Source organism: Eutrigla gurnardus, assembly GCF_963514095.1.
Source record: "Eutrigla gurnardus genome assembly, chromosome: 2".
NCBI lineage: Eukaryota > Metazoa > Chordata > Actinopteri > Perciformes > Triglidae > Eutrigla > Eutrigla gurnardus.
In genome coordinates, this window is record NC_139916.1 from 27,741,549 (window position 1) to 27,763,171 (window position 21,623).

Genomic DNA, 21,623 nt, shown 5'->3' on the forward strand with positions numbered 1-21,623 from the left:
TTGTAGTTTCAGACTTCAGCAGCAAGGATGAGAGCTGACTAGAGGCAGCAAGTAAACCTCAAGAGTTAAAGATGAGGGTTGCATTTAAAGACCTACTTCTCTTGATACTAGTCTTCCTACAGGGAGGCTAAGTCCCACCCCTTCCTGTGTCCCCCATGGGGCCTCATACCAGAATACCTACCATAGTCAACAATTAAGAGACAAATAATTTGATCCAATTTGCCATGAACATTTGTCAATTAACAATATATATGTTTTCAAGATCCAAAAAGTTTCTCTCGTCTCACGCATTGTCACCAACATGGCCGTTAGCTTGGCTTGCTAGCTACTTAGTAAACATTATATCACAACTGTAATGTTTTCATTAAAGCTATGGTCTAAGTTCTGAAAATCAGTTGAGCCTCTGAGACAGATTTGAAAAAAGCAACAAAACCAAAATTAGGTTTAGGCAACAAAACTAACGTTAGGTTTAGATAACAAAACCAACGTTAGGTTTAGACAACAAAACCAACGTTAGGTTTAGACAACAAAACCAAGGTTAGGTTTAGACAACAAAACCAACGTTAGGTTTAGACAACAAAACCAAGGTTAGGTTTAGACAACAAAACCAACGTTAGGCTTAGACAACAAAACCAACGTTAGGTTTAGACAACAAAACCAACGTTAGGTTTAGACAACAAAACCAACGTTTGGTCTGGAAGTTGAAAGTCATGTGTTGTTGGACCTGTAATGATCAATTAACAAATGAAGTTCCGTTTCAAACAGCCATAAGGAGAGAAGGAGCTTCGCTAACACACTGCTGTCATAGAAGTCATCGTACCAGTTTCGTCTATGTGTTCAGTGTAGCAGCTGGTCTTTGCTGGTGAACCCACTGGCCTGACTCCCTACAGGTCTGCATGTTGTTTTATACAACACACACACACACACACACACACACACACACACACAAATATGGGATCTCTGTGTGTGTGTGTGTGTGTGTGTGTGTGTGTGTTGATGTTCCTGACTTGAGGGACACAAAGTATAGGACTATAGAACAATATCCCACTGAAACCAGGAAAAACTACACTTTTTGATCCCACTGCCATTACAGCATAAACTCATGCAATCTCTCTTTTTAGGCTTTCATTCTGAAGTCAAGACTTCAAAATTGTAGTTTTTACTGTTTTCCAACAGATTGAGCCATTTTCCCATTTTGGGGATATAGGGAAAACACATGCAATATTCCTTAGTTCCTCCATGTGTTTTTGAGCACTGGTAGACATTTGAGCAAATATATTCAACTCAGATGATGTGTGTTGTTGAAAAAGATGTCAGAAAATGGGTATGTGTGTTTCTCTCTCTGTGTGTGTGTGCGTGTGTGCGTGTGTGTGTGTGGGGGTGTGTGAGGATGAGTGCATCTTTGTAGGGGTGTACATTGCATGACCCTATGAACCACAGTGAGTGGTTCTCATGACATTATTTTCATTCACTCAGTTTCATGTGTCTTTGAAGGATTGAAATAAAAATAAAAGCTTGAAAAAAATTACAAATTTAATATATATTTTAATATATAATGATTTTATGCACTTTTTAGACACGGACATTTTTTTCCTTTAAGGGTCACAGTGTGAGTTTTTTTTTTAAATCTAACACTACACAAAAAACAATAATGCAGAATCAATATTTTTGCTAATCATTGACATATCCCAGACTATGATTTTGTGAACACTTTGCATTTAGTACACTCAACAAAAATATAAACGCAACACTTTTGTTTTTGCTCCCATTTTTCATGAGATGGACTTAAAGATCTAAAATTCATTCCAGATACACAATATTACCATTTCTCTCAAACATTGTTCACAAATCTGTCTAAATGTGTGATAGTGAGCACTTCTGCTTTGCTGAGATAATCCATCCCACCTCACAGGTGTGCCACATCAAGATGCTGATCTGACATCATGATTAGTGCACAGGTGTACCTTATACTGCCCACAATAAAAGGCCACTCTGAAATGTGCAGTTTTGTCTCACAGCAAAATGCCACAGATGCCACAAGCATTGAGGGGAGCGTGCAATTGGCATGCTGACAGCAGCAATGTCAACCAGATCTGTTGCTCGTGCATTGAATGTTCATTTCTCCACCATAAGCCGTCTCCAAAGGCGTTTCAGAGAATATGGCAGTACATCCAACCGGCCTCACAACCGCAGACCACGTGTAACCACACCAGCCCAGGACCTCCACATCCAGCAGGTTCACCTCCAAGATCGTCTGAGACCAGCCACTCAGACAGCTGCTGAAACAATTGGTTTGCATAACCAAACAATTTCTGCACAAACTGTCAGAAACCGTCTCAGGGAAGCTCAACTGCATGCTCGTCGTCCTCATCGGGGTCTTGACCTGACTCCAGCTCGTCGCCGTAACAGACTTGAGTGGGCAAATGCTCACATTCGATGGCGTCTGGCACGTTGGAGAGGTGTTCTCTTCACGGATGAATCTCGGTTTACATTGTTCAGGGCAGATGGCAGACAGCGTGTGTGGCGTCGTGTGGGTGAGCGCTTTGCTGATGTCAATGTTGTGGATCGAGTGGCCCATGGTGGTGGTGGGGTTATGGTATGGGCAGGCATCTGTTATGGACGAAGAACACAGGTGCATTTTATTGATGGCATTTTGAATGCACAGAGATACCGTGATGAGATCCTGAGGCCCATTGTTGTGCCATACATCCATGAACATCACCTCATGTTTCAGCAAGATAATGCACGGCCCCATGTTGCAAGGATCTGTACACAATTCTTGGAAGCTGAAAATGTCCCAGTTCTTGCATGGCCAGCATACTCACCGGACATGTCACCCATTGAGCATGTTTGGGATGTGCTTGACCGGCGTATACGACAGCGTGTACCAGTTCCCACTAATATCCAGCAACTTCGCACAGCCATTGAAGAGGAGTGGACCAACATTCCACAGGCCACAATTGACAATCTGATAAACTCTATGCGAAGAAGATGTGTTGCACTGCATGAGGCAAATGGTGGTCACACCAGATACTGACTGGTTCTGAGTCCCCAGACCCCCAATAAAGCAAAAAATGCACATTTCAGGGTGGCGTTTTATTGTGGACAGTCTAAGGCACACCTGTGCACTAATCATGATGTCAGATCAGCATCTTGATGTGGCACACCTGTGAGGTGGGATGGATTATCTCAGCAAAGCAGAAGTGCTCACTATCACACATTTAGACAGATTTGTGAACAATGTTTGAGAGAAATGGTAATATTGTGTATCTGGAATGAATTTTAGATCTTTAAGTCCATCTCATGAAAAATGGGAGCAAAAACAAAAGTGTTGCGTTTATATTTTTGTTGAGTGTATATGGAAAATAATGTGTTTTGTGTTTTTTTTTTTTTTCAGCCAAAACAGTGGCATTATGTACAGAAACTGGTATTTAAAGGGTTAAAATCCTAAAAAATGAATGAATATTTAATTGTTATGATCAGGACTGATACTAATTAACGGTGGCATCCATAGACGTGTTGAATACCACTGGACTGTAAAAGTCAAAGCTCTGAGTCCAGGTACTGGTGTTTGAAGTTCTGAACATGAACACAGAAAGTTACTTGCTGCTCGTAAAGTCTCGCTGGTGTAATGTTACACAACAAATATATGTAGATATGTGGACACAAAATATTAATGTATTCTACTATAGTCTATATAATAAGCAGACATAGTCACGTCAGCCATTGACAGTTTTGAAGCCTTTAGTTTGGCTTTTTGGCCGTCGCCATCTTTCATTTTTTGCAATTAGTGAAGGAAGTGACCATATTTGGACCATATTTGGATCTGAATCCATCTGGATTCTGGTGTGAAGCTGTTGGCAAAGTTAGCTTCATAATTCAATGTCAACTTTACAGCTAAGTGTTAAAATAATCTTAGTAGCTGACTGCATTGGTTCGCTACCAATGCAGTGAGATCGATGACTTTAACCTGTCAATCAGCAGGTAGCCCCGCCCCCTAAAGCATCCCCTGCTTCCTGGTCTGTTGGACTCTAAATGGACCATAATGTACTAAATGAACATCATGCTGGATTGAAGAAGACTTGAAACTAGAGATTGAGACCATAAACTCATGTTTACAATGTTTACTGAGATAATACATCAAGAGAGAAGTAGGACCATTTTTTCCACTGACTTCTATACAATCAGAGAGGAGTCAGGGATCAGGACATGGTTTGACCTTTGACCCTGGGTGGTTGCCTGTGTCGCAGCTTCAGTGTGTCAGATTGGACACAGGGGGCCTGTTGATCCATGTGGAGGCTGAATGAACTCTGCAGCGTTTGACTTTAAAGTGTGGACTGCGCTTTGACTCTGGACGGTGTAAGAACAGGAAGTTTCACACTAAAACAGACTCATGCACATTTGTGCTGCTTGTTGAGTTAAACTGAGTCTGATCTTGTTAGCTCAAAGGGTTTTCAGGATTAATTTTTAAACAATTTGAATGGATTATCTTGTTGTATTTAAGTCATCATAGTTTAGTTTGCTGAATCTAAAAACCTACTGTATGCTTTGAAAAGTTCACGCAATTAAATTAGTGCTAATATGTTTTTTTAAGATCAAATTATCCACCCTGCTCACTTCTTCTCAGCTTTGCTCAAATATCTAAGACAGGTTTATGACAGTAATAAGGCCGCAAGCTGCTCTGACTGAAGGTGTGTCTTGTTCATTGTAAGTCCTCTGGCTGTGAGCAAAGTAAATGGATCGTAGTAAAAGTTCTCTGTCAATAATGAGGAGCACTGAGTGGAAGCAGGAAGAATTAATAACTACAGCTGCAGCGTCAGACACGTCTCATTGAGCTTAAACAACCCTGGAAAGTTACAATATTCACTATTCAAGAAAACGTCAATTATATACATTCCACCACAAGGAAATAGAGATGAGCTGAAATGAAAATTGTGTAACCCTCCTTCTGTAAATCTATTCATTTCTATTTTTACATAACAATCTGATCCAATGTTGTTTTCTTCCTGGAAAACGAAATGACGTGATTACATCAACTAGGACCAACCAATAATATCATCACCAATCAGAGCTGGAGAAGGTGGCATGCTTGTCTTTTCAACCATCAAACATTACGTCCGTCTGTCCTGTTTCACATACGATGATAGAGACGTAGATGACGTTTCAGCTCGACAGCATTTGAGTAAATGTATTATTAACATTCTATCTCTGGAAAACTTGAAATGTTGGTAAAAGGTTGAAATAAAGACATTTCTGAGCAGAAAACAGGCTTCATGTCGGGTTGTGCTGATAGATGAGGAGGATCAACGATGGTCAGAGCCATAATCAATAATTGATGACTTCAGCAGTATCAAGGTGAAAGCTCACGACTCCCAGAAACAAACCACAAATCCATTTACATATCACCAAGACAACACAAAACCCTTCGCGGTCTGGAGACGATCGCCTTCATTGTGGGATAACAACTTCCTGTTTCAGGTCTCAAACAACACTTTCTCATTCATTTTCTTTTTATTGGGTTTTTATTTGATACTTGAGCTTCATCATTTTCAACTGGTGCCAAATAACTAATTGAGGTCAACAGTAAGAGTCTGAGTTTCCCTCCAAAAATAACAAACTATGAGGCTGAGGATCATAAATAGTAATAGAGTATTTTAAAGACTTGTTTTATGGGACCACTCATGAATGAAATATGTTAGCAGACAGAAGCAGCCCTCAGTGTTTGTGATTACTTTAAGAACTACAATGTGCCCAGTGTGTCGACTGACCAGGAAACAGTAAATCTAATAAACCACACAATAAAATGACTTTCACCTCGTTTCTTAATATGAAACCGTTTCAGGCGGCTGAAACTGTGTTTCCTGAAAATGAAAACATCATAGTTGTAAACTTCATGTGATGAATAAGAAGAATCTCTATTTTGGATGCGGAGCTCTAACTGTTACTATTTCCATTTAAAAATAAACTGTAATAATAACGCTGAGTCTGAATGTGTCCCATGTACATGTGTATTTAAACGTGCAGGACCAGTGGATGGACCAGTTGAACTGATCAAACCAGTAAAGAAGTGATACGTTATATATTCTATTAAAAAAAAAGACTTCACTCCCACTTAAACAATGAAAACATATTTTTACTGCAGCCGTCATGGAACAATAGAGATGCTCCCTTCCAGAAATGTGATATCCACCAGTTGAAAAAGAAATCACTCCCACACATGAAGGATTATTGTGGTCGTTGATGTAAAACACATTTTGGAATTCTAAGTGAGGTCTTTACCTTCTACGACTGGTGGTTTAGAAATACTGACAATATCAACATAAAACCTTTTAAACACTCGTTACAGATTATTATTAACTGGTTAACCGGGGTGAAGTTCTCAGGGCGGGACTATTATATGATTCTGAATCCGATCATTATCAATAATCATTTTGAAGCACTCATAATTGCCTCCATCCTCCTCATTTAACATGGTTTCCGTACAAGGATGTCACATCTGGGCTGCTGGTTTACGTCATTTGTTAGTAATAAACAGCTTAAAGATTATTTGTTCTGATTCTATCACACAAATATTTCTCAGAGTCCTCATGAGGGTTCATCAGTTCATCAGAGTTCTGGACCAGGAGGTCACCCAGGAGAGGCAAGGTAGACCGAGTGTGTATGTGTGGCTGGTGGATGATGTCATGGGACTAATTGGAAGCAGCAGAGGTGTGTGTGTGTGTGTGTGTGTGTGTGTGTGTGTGTGTGTGTGTGTGTGTGTGTGTGTGTGTGTGAGATACGACGTGGGGCTGGAGGCATCAGGGAATAGAGCAGCTTTGATGACAGGATGATATAGTTGCTGTAAATCACTAACAATGTCACTCACACACACACACACACACACACACATACACTCACACGTTCTACATCAACACTAGACTTTCCGCTCGTTTTCATGGAGACTACAGCAGAGAGCCACCTAGAAACAGCTAAAACTCTCTTTCTGCATCCTGCAAACAAAACTGTGTGACGAACATAGATTGAATACAAATGAATGACAACAACCAACATGTTCTCCATCCAAGTCATCAAACACTTCAGCTTGGTCAGGGGTGTTTTCCAGTAAGCAGCTTTAAGAAACTTCGAACCCTGAACTCTGAGTTGACCAACCCTGCGATGGGAAACTCAGAGTTGCTCCAGTAGCTTTGACCCCCAACACAATGGTGATCAACACACAGAAATGTCCTTAAACATTTCACAAAACTCCTGCTGCAAAAAATCTAAGAGCTTTGCAACGAATCTGGTCTGAGATTATGTCTATGATTCATTCATCACTTGTGTCCCTGTTCCAGTTTCAGTGTGAACTGATGGAGGAGACATTAGAGTCAACCAGCCTCATGAAGTTGTCTCGGACACTTCAGTTCAGCTTAATTCAACATGACATTTAATGTGTTTCAATATACAGAGATGATGTGATGAACAAATGGCATTGTATAGGAACAAATATGTATGTAAATTCCACAATGAGACCATGAACACAACACTTCAGTGTCATCACATAATAAGACCATGAACACAACACTTCAGTGTCATCGCACAATAAGACCATGAACACAACACTTCAGTGTCATCACACACAATAAGACCATGAACACAACACTTCAGTGTCATCAGACATAATAAGACCATGAACACAACACTTCAGTGTCATCGCACAATAAGACCATGAACACAACACTTCAGTGTCATCGCACAATAAGACCATGAACACAACACTTCAGTGTCATCGCACAATAAGACCATGAACACAACACTTCAGTGTCATCACACACAATAAGACCATGAACACAACACTTCAGTGTCATCAGACATAATAAGACCATGAACACAACACTTCAGTGTCATCGCACAATAAGACCATGAACACAACACTTCAGTGTCATCGCACAATAAGACCATGAACACAACACTTCAGTGTCATCACACAATAAGACCATGAACACAACACTTCAGTGTCATCAGACACAATAAGACCATGAACACAACACTTCAGTGTCATCACACAATAAGACCATGAACACAACACTTCAGTGTCATCAGACACAATAAGACCATGAACACAACACTTCAGTGTCATCACACAATAAGACCATGAACACAACACTTCAGTGTCATCACACAATAAGACCATGAACACAACACTTCAGTGTCATCAGACACAATAAGACCATGAACACAACACTTCAGTGTCATCACACAATAAGACCATGAACACAACACTTCAGTGTCATCAGACACAATAAGACCATGAACACAACACTTCAGTGTCATCAGACACAATAAGACCATGAACACAACACTTCAGTGTCATCAGACACAATCAGACCATGAACACAACACGTCAGTGTCATCAGACACAATAAGACCATGAACACAACACGTCAGTGTCATCACACAATAAGACCATGAACACAACACGTCAGTGTCATCACACAATAAGACCATGAACACAACACGTCAGTGTCATCACACAATAAGACCATGAACACAACACGTCAGTGTCATCACACAATAAGACCATGAACACAACACTTCAGTGTCATCAGACACAATAAGACCATGAACACAACACTTCAGTGTCATCAGACACAATAAGACCATGAACACAACACGTCAGTGTCATCAGACACAATAAGACCATGAACACAACACGTCAGTGTCATCAGACACAATAAGACCATGAACACAACACTTCAGTGTCATCACACAATAAGACCATGAACACAACACGTCAGTGTCATCACACAATAAGACCATGAACACAACACTTCAGTGTCATCACACAATAAGACCATGAACACAACACGTCAGTGTCATCACACAATAAGACCATGAACACAACACTTCAGTGTCATCACACAATAAGACCATGAACACAACACGTCAGTGTCATCACACAATAAGACCATGAACACAACACTTCAGTGTCATCAGACACAATAAGACCATGAACACAACACGTCAGTGTCATCAGACACAATAAGACCATGAACACAACACGTCAGTGTCATCACACAATAAGACCATGAACACAACACTTCAGTGTCATCAATTCACCAGAAAGACAATAAAAGCAACAAATGCCTTGTTAAGACCACAAAGACTTACTCTGCTAATCTTGTCATTCATTGACACGCCGCCATCATCAAGGTCAAGGAAACCATTGTTGACACAAAGAGGGCAACCAGTGAAACCAGTGAGTGAGGAAGACATTTACACTTGTAGAGGAGGAGGAGGAGAGAGGATGTTCATGAGACACTGATGGGCATCAGGATACAAGACCAAAACCTCCACCCAACAGGGAGGTGGGAAGAAAGAGGAGGAGGAGGGGAAGAAGTAAGGTGGAGAAAGAGGCAGAGGAGAGGAAGAAGAGAGGAGGAGGAGGAAAGGTTGGAGACGATTGAATGAATGAAAAGCTGTTAAAGCGAACGCAAACAGTTTCTATGTACCAACAATGTTTCTGCTGAGAATCAGACAATAAAACTAACCAAGTGGACAAAAGCATTAATGTTCCTCATCAATAACAGCAGACACAGAAGATCCATCCATCCATCCATCCATTTTCTTCCGCTTATCCAGTACCGGGTCGCGGGGGCAGCTGCCTGAGCAGGGACGCCCAGACTTCCCTCTCCCCCGACACTTCCCCTAGCTCCTCCGGGAGGACCCCAAGGCGTTCCCAGGCCAGCCGGGTGACATAGTCACTCCAGCGTGTCCTGGGTCTACCTCGGGGTCTCCTCCCGGTGGGGCATGCCTGGAACACCTCCCGAGGGAGGCGTCCAGGGGGCATCCGATGCAGATGCCCGAGCCACCTCAACTGGCTCCTCTCGATGTGGAGGAGCAGCGGCTCTACTCCGAGCTCCCCCCGTGTGACGGAGCTCCTCACCCTATCTCTAAGGGAGCGCCCCGCCACCCTGCGGAGGAAGCTCATTTCGGCCGCTTGTATCCGGGATCTTATTCTTTCGGTCATGACCCAAAGTTCATGACCATAGGTGAGGGTAGGAACGTAGATTGACCGGTAAACCGAGAGCTTCGCCTTTCGGCTTAGCTCTCTCTTTACCACGACGGACCGATACAGCGACCGCATTACTGCAGCCGCTGCACCGATCCGCCTGTCAATCTCACGTTCCATCCTTCCCTCACTCGTGAACAAGACCCCAAGATACTTAAACTCCTCCACTTGAGGCAGGAACTCCCCCCCGACCTGGAGGGAGCAAGCCACCTTTTTCCGGTCGAGAACCATGGCCTCAGATTTGGAGGACACAGAAGATATGATGTGATAAAATGACAGGGACAATGAGCCTGAGAACAACAACAAACACTGACAGCTGATTGTTTGTCCCTAAACAACAACAAACCAACTGTTTAGTTGTCTAGGGTAACGCTTCCATGGTTACCAGGACCTGGATGACTTTCAATATTCACATGAACGATCTCACGTTCTTTATATCACAGACTTTATAGGAAACCTCTCTGTTGTTCTCCAGAAGCACAACGAATAAGAAACGCTCCCAAGGGGACATAATAGACACCAAACTCTACTGTAATTAGAACGTTACAAACCTTACTTTAGGCAACTAAATAAACGTTAGGTTAGAGAAGGTTAGAGAACAACAAAAATAATGTACTTTTAGGAAACAAAATTAAAGTTACTTTTAGAAAACATAATGAGCACTACTTTTAGCCAACAACATGGATATTTCGTTACTTTGAGAAAACAAAACAAACGTTACTTTTCGGGGACAAAATAAATGTTAGGTTTATTCAACAAAAGAACATTAGGTTAATTCAACAAAACAAACACTACTTTTACGCAACAACAAAACATATATATATTTTCAATAATAAACACTGAATAATAATATAGAAATCATATTAAACTTACCGGACAGGACGAAGAACTGAGTGTCACTCCAATGAGTTGTCCACAACAACCGGCCTCATAGCCAACTGTGTGTGTGTGTGTGTGTGTGTGTGTGTGTGTGTGTGTGTGCGTGTGTGCGTGCGTGTGTATGTGTGTGTGTCGTGGGTTTGGCAGCTGTCTGTTTGGTCCTGATAGCGTTCAGTGTTGCAGCAGAGAGTTTCACAGCGATGTCCCTGAATAAGTTCTTTTCCCTTCGTCTCCTCAGCCCACCTCCTCTTCTCTTTATTTTCCAGCTCTGCGTCTCCCCTCAGCTCCTCCTCCCCTCCCCTTTTCTGCGTCTCCTCCTCTTTCAGGACTCCCCACCACTCAGTTAACGTAGTAAAGCCTTTCGTTCTTCTCCTTCATGTTTTCTGATTGCTCCTTCAGCACTTGTCTTTCTCATTATCGGTAACTCTTTCTCCTCATGCCTCTCCTCCTTCAGCTCCTCCTTTCTCCTCCTTTTTTTCCTTACATCAGTCCTGGAGATTCTCTGTCATTTTCCTTCTTTCATTTACTTCTCTGATAAATCTTTCCTTTCTTCTCCTTTCCTTCTGCTCTCTTGAGAAAACTGTTCCTCTGTTTCCCAACAACCGTCCTCCAGTCGTTTTCACTCCTCTTTCTCCTCCCATTACTTTCTTTCTCCACATTTTCTTCTGTCGGAGTGAATGTAAATGTTTCTGAAGGCTTCCCCTCCCCCCTTGGCTTTAAACTAAAGGACTTGGCTGCAGCTCAGACCACATGCATCACCAACACTGCTGCTTTATGAGAATAAACATGGCACACTGGAAGGAGACTCATCACTCCTTCTACATGTCTGGAGACATCGGCTGTGTAACTTTAAACACGGGATAGAAGAAAGTAAAGGCAGCATATTGATTGGCTGGAGAGGTGAACCGAATGGTTTAGTTATGATGGAATAATCTGGTCATAAACTGGGATACTGTGGAATATGAATATAGGAATCTAAACCTCTTTTCACTAGTGTTTCTCACACGAATAAATGAACCTTTAAAACTTCAGCTCACATCCTCATACCTACATGGCCAACACAGCAGATTGTTAAAATAGCCCCAAAATGTGATTCATATATGTGGACACCAATCCTTTTGTGTCTGGTAAGTATTTTCTACAGAAACGAACCTGTGAAAGCTGCCAGCTAACACATTTAATTGAATAGCTGAAATATAAAGATGATACGAGTAACATCTCTCACATTCCGTGTTTGCAGTTTTGTTTGAGTGGTATTTTTTGATAATCATTATTAGTGTTACAGCCACTTTATCACAACGTCCCGGGTTCAATTCCCATCTCTGTGTCCACACTGTCAAATACATTTTAGAAAGGACAGAGACACGAGACCAGTTGTTAGAAGCAGCTGGTGTGAAATAACCTCATGAGAGTGACTGAAGTCAATGTCCTCACGGTTTGTGAAACTGGGATGTGACGCCAGTTTTAACCTAATGTGTGTTTGGTTTGATGTGTGTTTGGTGATTAGCAGGACGTCTCAAAATCTGCAGGAACTTCAATGGAATTTGGTGCCAAGTTACAGCAGCAAGGCTCAAATGTCTGTGATGAGGAGGCAGGAATTTATTTAGAGGGAGAGGTTTCTCTCTATCATGGGCCAACTTGGACAAGAAACTTGCATGTAGTTAGTTTCCACGTATAAATATAGATGACCACACATATCTGACACCCCAACAACATGACGGAAGTTGAAGTTTACATCTATATGGGATTGTTGTTGACCCTTTGGAACAACTTAGCGAGGTAACTTAAGCGTTAACCCTGGGTTTTCCGTCCTGCGACGCTGGTTCACTTCTTACCGGGGTAGATCGCCATGGTAACTTACGCTGTGGAGCTAACCTGCTTCGGAGCAGGTTATGTTCCTGATAAGAGATCAACGTGGAGGAAAACACCACCTACTGACCAATCAGCTGTCTTGAATACATTTTTTTTTTTAAAGAATCGTGATCATGAGAGGGTCTCAGAGGAGAACAATAGAGTGTTCAGACACCGGCAAAACCCTTTTCTGTCCCTGACTATGTTTACATAGTCAGGGACATATCTTACATTAGATACAGATTCTGATTGGAGGGAAAGACTTTTCTTTGTCAGCGTACAGCCTACTTACCACTTTGAATTATGTTTTTATATTTATTTGATTTGCTCCCAATCCGTTTTACCCCGCTGGGATTGCAGCTGAAAGAATCAGGGCTGATATTGTTGTGAAACACCACGTTATAAATGTCGCTCAGCAAAGTCCAGACTCTCTGTTCTGCTCCTCAGTGGTGGAACGAACTCCCGACCAATGTCACTTGTCACTTGCCAACTTCTGAAAAGGCTCAAGACTCACCTGTTCAGACTTCACCTAAAAAAAAAAAACTTACCTATAGCACTCTGATCATAGCACTGTTGCTCTTTAGGTACTACTTTACTCAGATGAGGACCTAGCACTTGTTCTATTTTTAGCTCTTACTTTATCGGCAATGATACGTTGTGGTTTCCTTGTTTCCTTCTTTTGACAAATGTACTTATTGTAAGTCGCTTTGGACAAAAGCGTCTGCTAAATGACCTAAATGTAAATGTATAAGAATACACGTAACGGGACCGCTGCAGGGAGCCTCAGTACATGGGGCGGTAACTCTACCACTGAGCTATCAGCTCAGTTAACGTACCCATTCAATCAGTCAGATCTGTTAGTGTGCTTATGATGGGGTAGTCATATTATACTACTATTAATGCTATTAATACGACTTCCGCATTCACACAGTCGGCGAGTTTTTGCCAGCTGTCCTTCCTACATATTACAGATGAAACTGTTGCTTTTTGCCTGTATTATATTCATTTCTTCGTATTTCTGTGAGATTATGGTTCGCTCCTCGTACGTGAAATACACCGCTCCGCTGCCGTAGACTGATCCATGTTTGTGATTGGTCAAATGGTCCAAACGCTGCCTCTTTCATGTGCACGCGCTCATAGCTGGAAAGGGAAACCCTGGTTGACTTGAGTTGATAACCAGCTTCGTGTGACCGCTTATCTCCGATTGCCTTTGTTAGGTTTACTTATCTCTGAAAGATACCCTTGGTATGTTGAACTTGCTTGGTAGTACAGGCCTCAGGTGGTGGAAATACATCTGTCAACCAAGTTTTAAGTGTTTGCAAATAGATTTTAACACAATAGTTCTAGAGAGGCTAAGCCCCGCCCCTTCCTGTTTCCAACATGGGGCATCGTTTTGGAAAGTCAACAGAGAGAGACAAATACTATTTTGATCCAGTTTAAATTGTATGTGGTGACATACGTTGTGTGAGACAAGAGGTATAGTTCACTAAACTAAATGATACCTGACAAACTTTCAGGCACATTTTGTTTGACAGGTGACAAACATCATATGTGGAATTCATGGTACAATTCAAATGGGGTCAAAACATTATTTGTCTTTTACCGTTGACTACTGTACATATTTATTCTAAAATAAGGTCACATGGGGACACAGGAAGGGGCGGGACTTAGCCTCTACATTCTAAACGTAAACGTAAATCTTGAAAATATTAAAACTGTCAGTTAATAAAGTAAATATTAAAGGCTACAATATGAAAATTTTAGTGTTTGACACACGAAGGATCTGCTGCCATCAAAGCACACACACACACAGACACACACACACACCAACAAGGTTTAAAATATACAAATATTTGTGTCATATTTTAGAGACATACCGTACACACCCACACACAATCAGCTGTCTGTTAACACACAAACACACACTGATGTTTACTCCAGCTGGCAAATTCACCTCATAACACACACACACACACACACACAAACACATGGAGGTCAGAGATAAGGATGCTTCCTGTGTATCTGAGGCGTCCGGTCATCCCTCTACACACACTCATAACAGCTGACTGCTTGTGTGTGTGCTGTAACTTCTATCTTTCTGAGGACCAGTTTGAGTGGAAAACCAACGTTAAGTTTAGACAAAACCAGCGTTAGGTTTAGACAAAAAAAACGTTAGGTTGAAACAACAAAACCAACGTTAGGTTTAAACAACAAAACCAAATTTGGGTTTATACAACAAAACCAATGTTAGGTTTAGACAAAAAAAACAATGTTAGGTTTAGACAACAAAACCAACATTAGGTTTAGACAAAAAAAACAATGTTAGGTTTAGACAACAAAACCAACATTAGGTTTAGACAACAAAACCAATGTTAGATTTAGACAACAAAACCAACGTTAGGTTTAAACAAAACCAACGTCAGGTTTAGACAAAAAAAACAATGTTAGGTTTAGACAACAAAACCAACATTAGGTTTAGACAAAAAAAACAATGTCAGGTTTAGACAACAAAACCAACATTAGGTTTAGACAACAAAACCAATGTTAGATTTAGACAACAAAACCAACGTTAGGTTTAAACAAAACCAACGTCAGGTTTAGACAACAAAAGCAACGTGAGGTTTAGACAACAAAACCAACGTGAGGTTTAGACAACAAAACCAACGTTAGGTTTAGACAAAAAAACAACGTTAGGTTTAGACAACAAAACCAACGTTAGGTTTAGACAACAAAACCAATAAGTAAGGTAACTTTATTTGTACCCAAGGGTAGATTTGGTTGCAGGTAGAAAGAGTGGGCTGCATACACACATTACACACAGACAACATTGACAGCATTGACAGGAGACAATGACATACCACAACAACATTGACAACATTGACAGAAGACAATGACATAACAGTAACAACAAGTGCTCCAGGCATAGAGATATTGATAAAAAGTACACAAGTACACAATAGTACTATAAAAAAAAAACGTTGATGAACAGAGTAAAAACCACCATATCAATACAAAAAAGCTGGGTCAATAAATAATTAAATAAATTAGTATTGTTCAGAGTCTTAATAGCTGAGGGAACAAAACTACCTCTATACCTTTTGGTATTACCTGCAGGCATTTTAAACCTACGGCCTGATGGAAGGAGCTGGAATTCACCATGGAGTGGGTGGGATCCATCTTCTAGGATGGACCCAACTAGCCTCTGTAGCTGCCTAGTGTAAAGGGTTTCTAGGTTCAGCTGACCTAACAATCTGATTCAGTGAGTTTTTATTTTTTAGGGGTAGGTTGCTGAACCAGGACACCAGGCTAAAGGAAATTACAGATTCAATGAAGCATCTGTAAAACATAGTGAGCATCTTTCTGTCTATATGGAAGGAGGACAGTTTCCTTAGACAATGTAGGCGCTGGTTCGCCTTTTTATACACAGTCTCACAGTTTGCCTCAAAACTTAGCTTGCTGTCAATGATGGTCCCAAGGTATTTGTAGTTGTCTACACACTCCACTATCTGACCATTTATACTGGTTGGTTCCTTAGCCCTGGAGAGTTTCCTAAAGTCTACATACATATTTTTTGTTTTGGAAACGTTCATCTGTAGGAAGGACCGCTCACACCAATCTACAAAATCCTGGACAACTGGTCCATGGCCTGTCTCATTACCTTGTAGCAGGCTGACAATGACAGAATCATCAACATACTTTAAAATGAATCTGTCCTCCCTGCTGCTGCGACACATGTTGGTGTAAAGAATGAACAGAAGAGGGGACAGAACACAGCCCTGAGGGGAGCCAGTGGAGGAACAGATCTGGTCAGACAATACTCCATTGACTCGCACTCTTTGTGTCCTATTAGTTAAAAAATCTAAAACCCAGCCCACAATATTTTTGCTCAAATCAAATTGCTCTAATAGTCTTTCTGTTAAAATGTGGGGTTGAATTGTGTTAAAAGCAGAGGAGAAATCTACAAATAAAAGCTGAGCATGTGTTCCCTTACCTTCCAAATGTTTACAAATCATGTTTGTCATAGTGACTATGTTAGGTTTAGACAACAAAACCAATGTTAGGTTTAGACAACAAAACCAACGTTAGGTTTAGACAACAAAACCAACATTATGTTTAGACAACAAAACCAACTTTAGGTTTATACAACAAAACCAATGTTAGGTTTAGACAACAAAACCAACGTTAGGTTTAGACAACAAAACCAATGTTAGGTTTAGACAACAAAACCAACGTTAGGCTTAGACAACAAAACCAACTTTAGGTTTATACAAAAAAAACAATGTTAGGTCTAGACAACAAAACCAACGGTAAGTTTAAACAAAACCAATGTTAGGTTTAGACAACAAAACCAACGTGAGGTTTAGACAACAAAACCAGCGTTAGGTTTAGATAACAAAACCAACGTTAGGTTTAGACAACAAAACCAACGTTAGGTTTAGATAACAAAACCAACGTTAGGTTTAGACAACAAAACCAGCGTTAGGTTTAGATAACAAAACCAACGTTAGGTTTAGACAACAAAACCAGCGTTAGGTTTAGATAACAAAACCAACGTTAGGTTTAGTAAAAAAAAACAATGTTAGGTTTAGACAACAAAACCAACGTTAGGTTTAGACAACAAAACCAGCGCTAGGTTTAGATAACAAAACCAACGTTAGGTTTAGACAACAAAACCAGCGTTAGGTTTAGATAACAAAACCAACGTTAGGTTTAGTAAAAAAAAACAATGTTAGGTTTAGACAACAAAACCAACGTTAGGTTTAGACAACAAAACCAACGTTAGGTTTAGACAACAAAACCAACATCATGACCCTTTTCCTGGCGATAATTCACAGAGCTTGTTGTGATCAGTTGTAATTATCATTGAAATCAATCTAGTTTGTTAAAGCCTTACTGAAACATCATCTCCAGATTCATTACCCTCCGTATGGTGAGCAACAGGATATCAGGCCGGACATGAAGTTGATTTGATGGTTGGAAAGCTTATCTTCTGTAGCTCTGATTGGTTGATGGATGATGTCATGATATTATTGGTTATATAGAGCACTTAAGCTCGTAGACTGTCTTCTGGACTTGCATTATTAATGTTTTAATGTGTAGCCATAATGTGATGATGATGATTCTGAATTGATTGACTCATGTAATTTTGTAGCGTGACCTGATTGGTCCATGTGCGTCTACCAACATTAAGTCATGCTCTTTTATTGTCTTGTAAAGTCACATGATGAAGGTCTATCGAAACAATAGTCGTGTCCCAGTACAGCGTCCATCCATCTGAAGATCGAATGCATCACAGCGGCTCAGTCCAGGCTGTCCCATTTCAAAGACTCTTTCTGCAGCCTGCTTTTCCTGATTCAGTAGCTGGTTGCTAGGCAACGGGAGCAGCAAAGGGTGGTGAGCTGGTGACACAAACAGGACATCCTCTGTAGACTGCTCGGTTGTCCTGACTTGGTACACTACTATAGTGTTATTTATTTTCTTTGTACTTCCTATTTTATTTTGTTTTTTTTACCTCTCCTCTCTTTCAGCTGTTCCACTTCCTGTTACTTTGTCAGTCCTGACCCTTATGTGAGGCCCCTGTGTCTAATTAACCCCTGCTCCTTGAGTGTGGAAACCCTGTGTATTCTGTCTCTCTGTTTGTTTAGGTTTCTCTGTGTCAAGTCAGCGTTCTTCCTCCTGTTTGTAACACCGTGTTTTTAAGCCTTGCGTTACTTACATTTACATTTACATTTAGGTCATTTAGCAGACGCTTTTGTCCAAAGCGACTTACAATAAGTACATTTGTCAAAAGAAGGAAACAAAGAAACCACAACGTATCATTGCTGATAAAGTAAGAGCTAAAAATAGAACAAGTGTTAGGGCCTCATACTTGCCCAACTTTGACCGCAGGATCATTTGTGTTTATTCACGGGATCATTTGTGTTTATTCACATCACTTGCGCTAGCTGGCCGGAGAGTAGGTTGGGCTTCCCTCCATGTAGACACGGACATTATCCATCATGGCTGAAATCACCACTATTGCTGCTTTGAACATGTTGAAGTCCCAGAAACACAAGAAAACCAAACACCGTCCTGTCTGACTATATAACATCATCCAGAGTTCTCTATGAATTTCACCAAGCTGGATTCACTGGATGTGGCTAGACACACATTGGCTGGTTTACTACAGCTGGATGAACCCGAAATGTACTATTTAGCTGTGATTTAATTGCCATAGACAGATAAAAAGGATGTTGAAATAACTCATAATTAGATCAACTGAAGATAGGCCAACTGTAGCTGCTCCATAAACACTTAATTTATTGTGATCTGGCCATAAATACGACAGCGACCTTGTTTGTACCACAAACAGTCTCTGGTTTATACAGTTTCATTCCGCCCCTGGACTAATGTGAGGTTCTATTGTAGATAGTGAATCTTAGTGCTAATAGGCTTTAGCATCATACGAAATACAACACTTGCCTCATTCGCGCCTAGTTGTGTCTTTGCTGAGTGTCCGCTGAGTGTTGGGCACGTCGCCCTGGCACCACTGTGGAGGACACTCTAACAGCAGAATGAGATTAAAGAACAACTGAAACACAGAAATAACAAATATCCATCACGCTCTGCAGTCTGTTATTGTTGCTCAGCACCTGCAATAGCACTGCGTGAAAAATGTGCTTTGCGTTTGGTCTTAGACTCCGTTTTTGCCTCACTGACTGACGAGAGGCAAACGCCGAGTTGGTAAATTACTTTTGTCATTAAATATTTTGCATAGAATTGGAGAAAACAATGTTTGGGAGTCTTTTTCTGTTCTATATTGTCAACCATAGGTTTCCCCTCACCTATCGACTTACAGCTGAAGGTTTTTTGTTTCATAAAGGCTTTTTGAATAGGTGAATATTGTGACCAGGGATCGGCAGAAAAAAACAAATGCATCATTTACATGGGTGCTATTGAAGCCCGCATGAGCATGGGACCTCGGAAATATAACATTTTTCTCCATGCCTGGTACGGGGCTGACTTTGGTGGGTTCCATGTCACCCAAAGACAATTTATTCACATAAATAATAATAATAATTCCAACAGTTTAAATCGGGCTTTCAGTGTTAATAATGCATATGTGGCCAGATGAGATGCTTTGTTGTGACTGTGGAAGTGAGCGGGAAGAATCCTCTCCTGTTATACCACGATGCCCTCTGCTGTTAGACGAGAACGTTTTCCACTGCAGGTTGAACATCTGGAGAACAACATGGCTTTTTCTCTGTCCTTGCTGATCATTCCAGTGTCTTCTAAACAGAGAACAGCTGAAGCCAGATTTACACTGTGACAGGATGATAGTGAGAGAAAGGCCTAACAACACTACAGCAGGTGCTGAGCAACAATGACAGACTGCAGAGCGTGATGGATATTTGTTATTTCTGTGTTTCAGTTGTTCTTTAATCTCATTCTGCTGTTAGAGTGTCCTCCACAGTGGTGCCAGGGCGACGTGCCCAACACTCAGCGGATCAGCATCGGTTACCATGGCAACAACCATGGACCAGACCGTGGAGCCAACATGGCTGCCAGAGAGGAAGTGCAGAAGCCAAGCTGTGTCTGACTGTGGCTACACAAATGAGTGACAGCAGAGCTGCTTTTGACCTTCAGGTGTGTCGGAAACCATCCCCCTTTTTTCTTTGTTGGTTTTGTTATTTTGTTTCTTTGTTTAAACACAGTAACAATGCAGCAATGTAGCAGGATGATGGTACAAGTGATGGAACTGATGATTTGTAATGTAAATCGATAATAAAGTAAGTCAAAAATAAAATACCCAGGTTCATTTTCCTTTACATTAGGTCATACACATACCTTTTTTAATTTTTAAATGTATTAGCACAAGGATAATGAACAACCAAACAGAATAAAATAGAATAGAAATGTATACAATTAGCAAGGGTGGAGTTAAAGCTTCAAGCACATTCAGACACAAATGGGTAAATAATAACACTATATGAAATACGGTAGTTATTTTATTTCTTTGGTTAAACAGTACAAGTGAATGACCCAAGTAATGGTTTGTAATCTGAATATATGCAAGACAGTTATAGTAAATACAATTTAATTAAAAAAATGTGTTGATGCACACAAAACAGCAACATTAAGAATAAATGTTTATTTGTTTTAACTAATATTTCAGACTTAAAGTAAAAGTGTACATGAGCAATTTAATGCAAGTGCGTGCTTGTTTGGTGTAAATGGTTTAGTTTGAACGTTATAAGATGATGAGAGGAAGATGCGAGGGTCCAAACTCAAACCTGAATCCCTAAGCGGGTAAATAGCTGATATCATTCACATTCACACCGACGTGAAGTGATGCTGTATATCTATGATAATCAATCTGATCATAATCAAGAAGCAGAACAAACATATTTGGTCAACTTATTGAATAAGAATATTACTTTTAAACTTGAAAGGTTTTCATTGAAATCTTTCAAATGTAAATTGTTTTAACGTTACACTATAATTCTTTTTGTCCTACAGTATGTGAAGCATCTTGAGATTGTGTTTGTATTTAAAATGTGATACATACATTAAATGTATTATCATTATTATAATTATTATTTTGTATTATTAAATATATTTTCCCCTCAGAAACCTGCAGCTGAGTGTGGACACGGTCTGAAAATAGCAGCACGTGTACTTGGACATGAACTAGTTGCAGCTCTAGCAGCTGACTATAAATACATGTACTGAACCGTGAGTACATAAATGTATTAATATGAATATGAAGCTCTCATCACTGTTAGCGTGTTAGCACTGTGCTCTACCTACAGTTACACTTAGTATAGTACTGAAGTCCTGACTGTGAGCTGCTCCTGAGACCAGT

The 21,623-nt window shown here is 40.6% G+C and overlaps 1 protein-coding gene across 1 annotated transcript in view; it reads right to left on the reverse strand.

The window, feature by feature from the left end:
* Positions 1 to 11,160, reverse strand: part of ripor3 (RIPOR family member 3) — a 66,403-nt gene extending 55,243 nt beyond the window's left edge. The window contains exon 1 of the mRNA XM_084025515.1: positions 10,922 to 11,160. The gene's annotated coding sequence lies outside the window, so the exon portion shown is untranslated. The remainder of the gene's footprint in view (positions 1 to 10,921) is intronic.
* Positions 11,161 to 21,623: the final 10,463 nt, after the last annotated feature.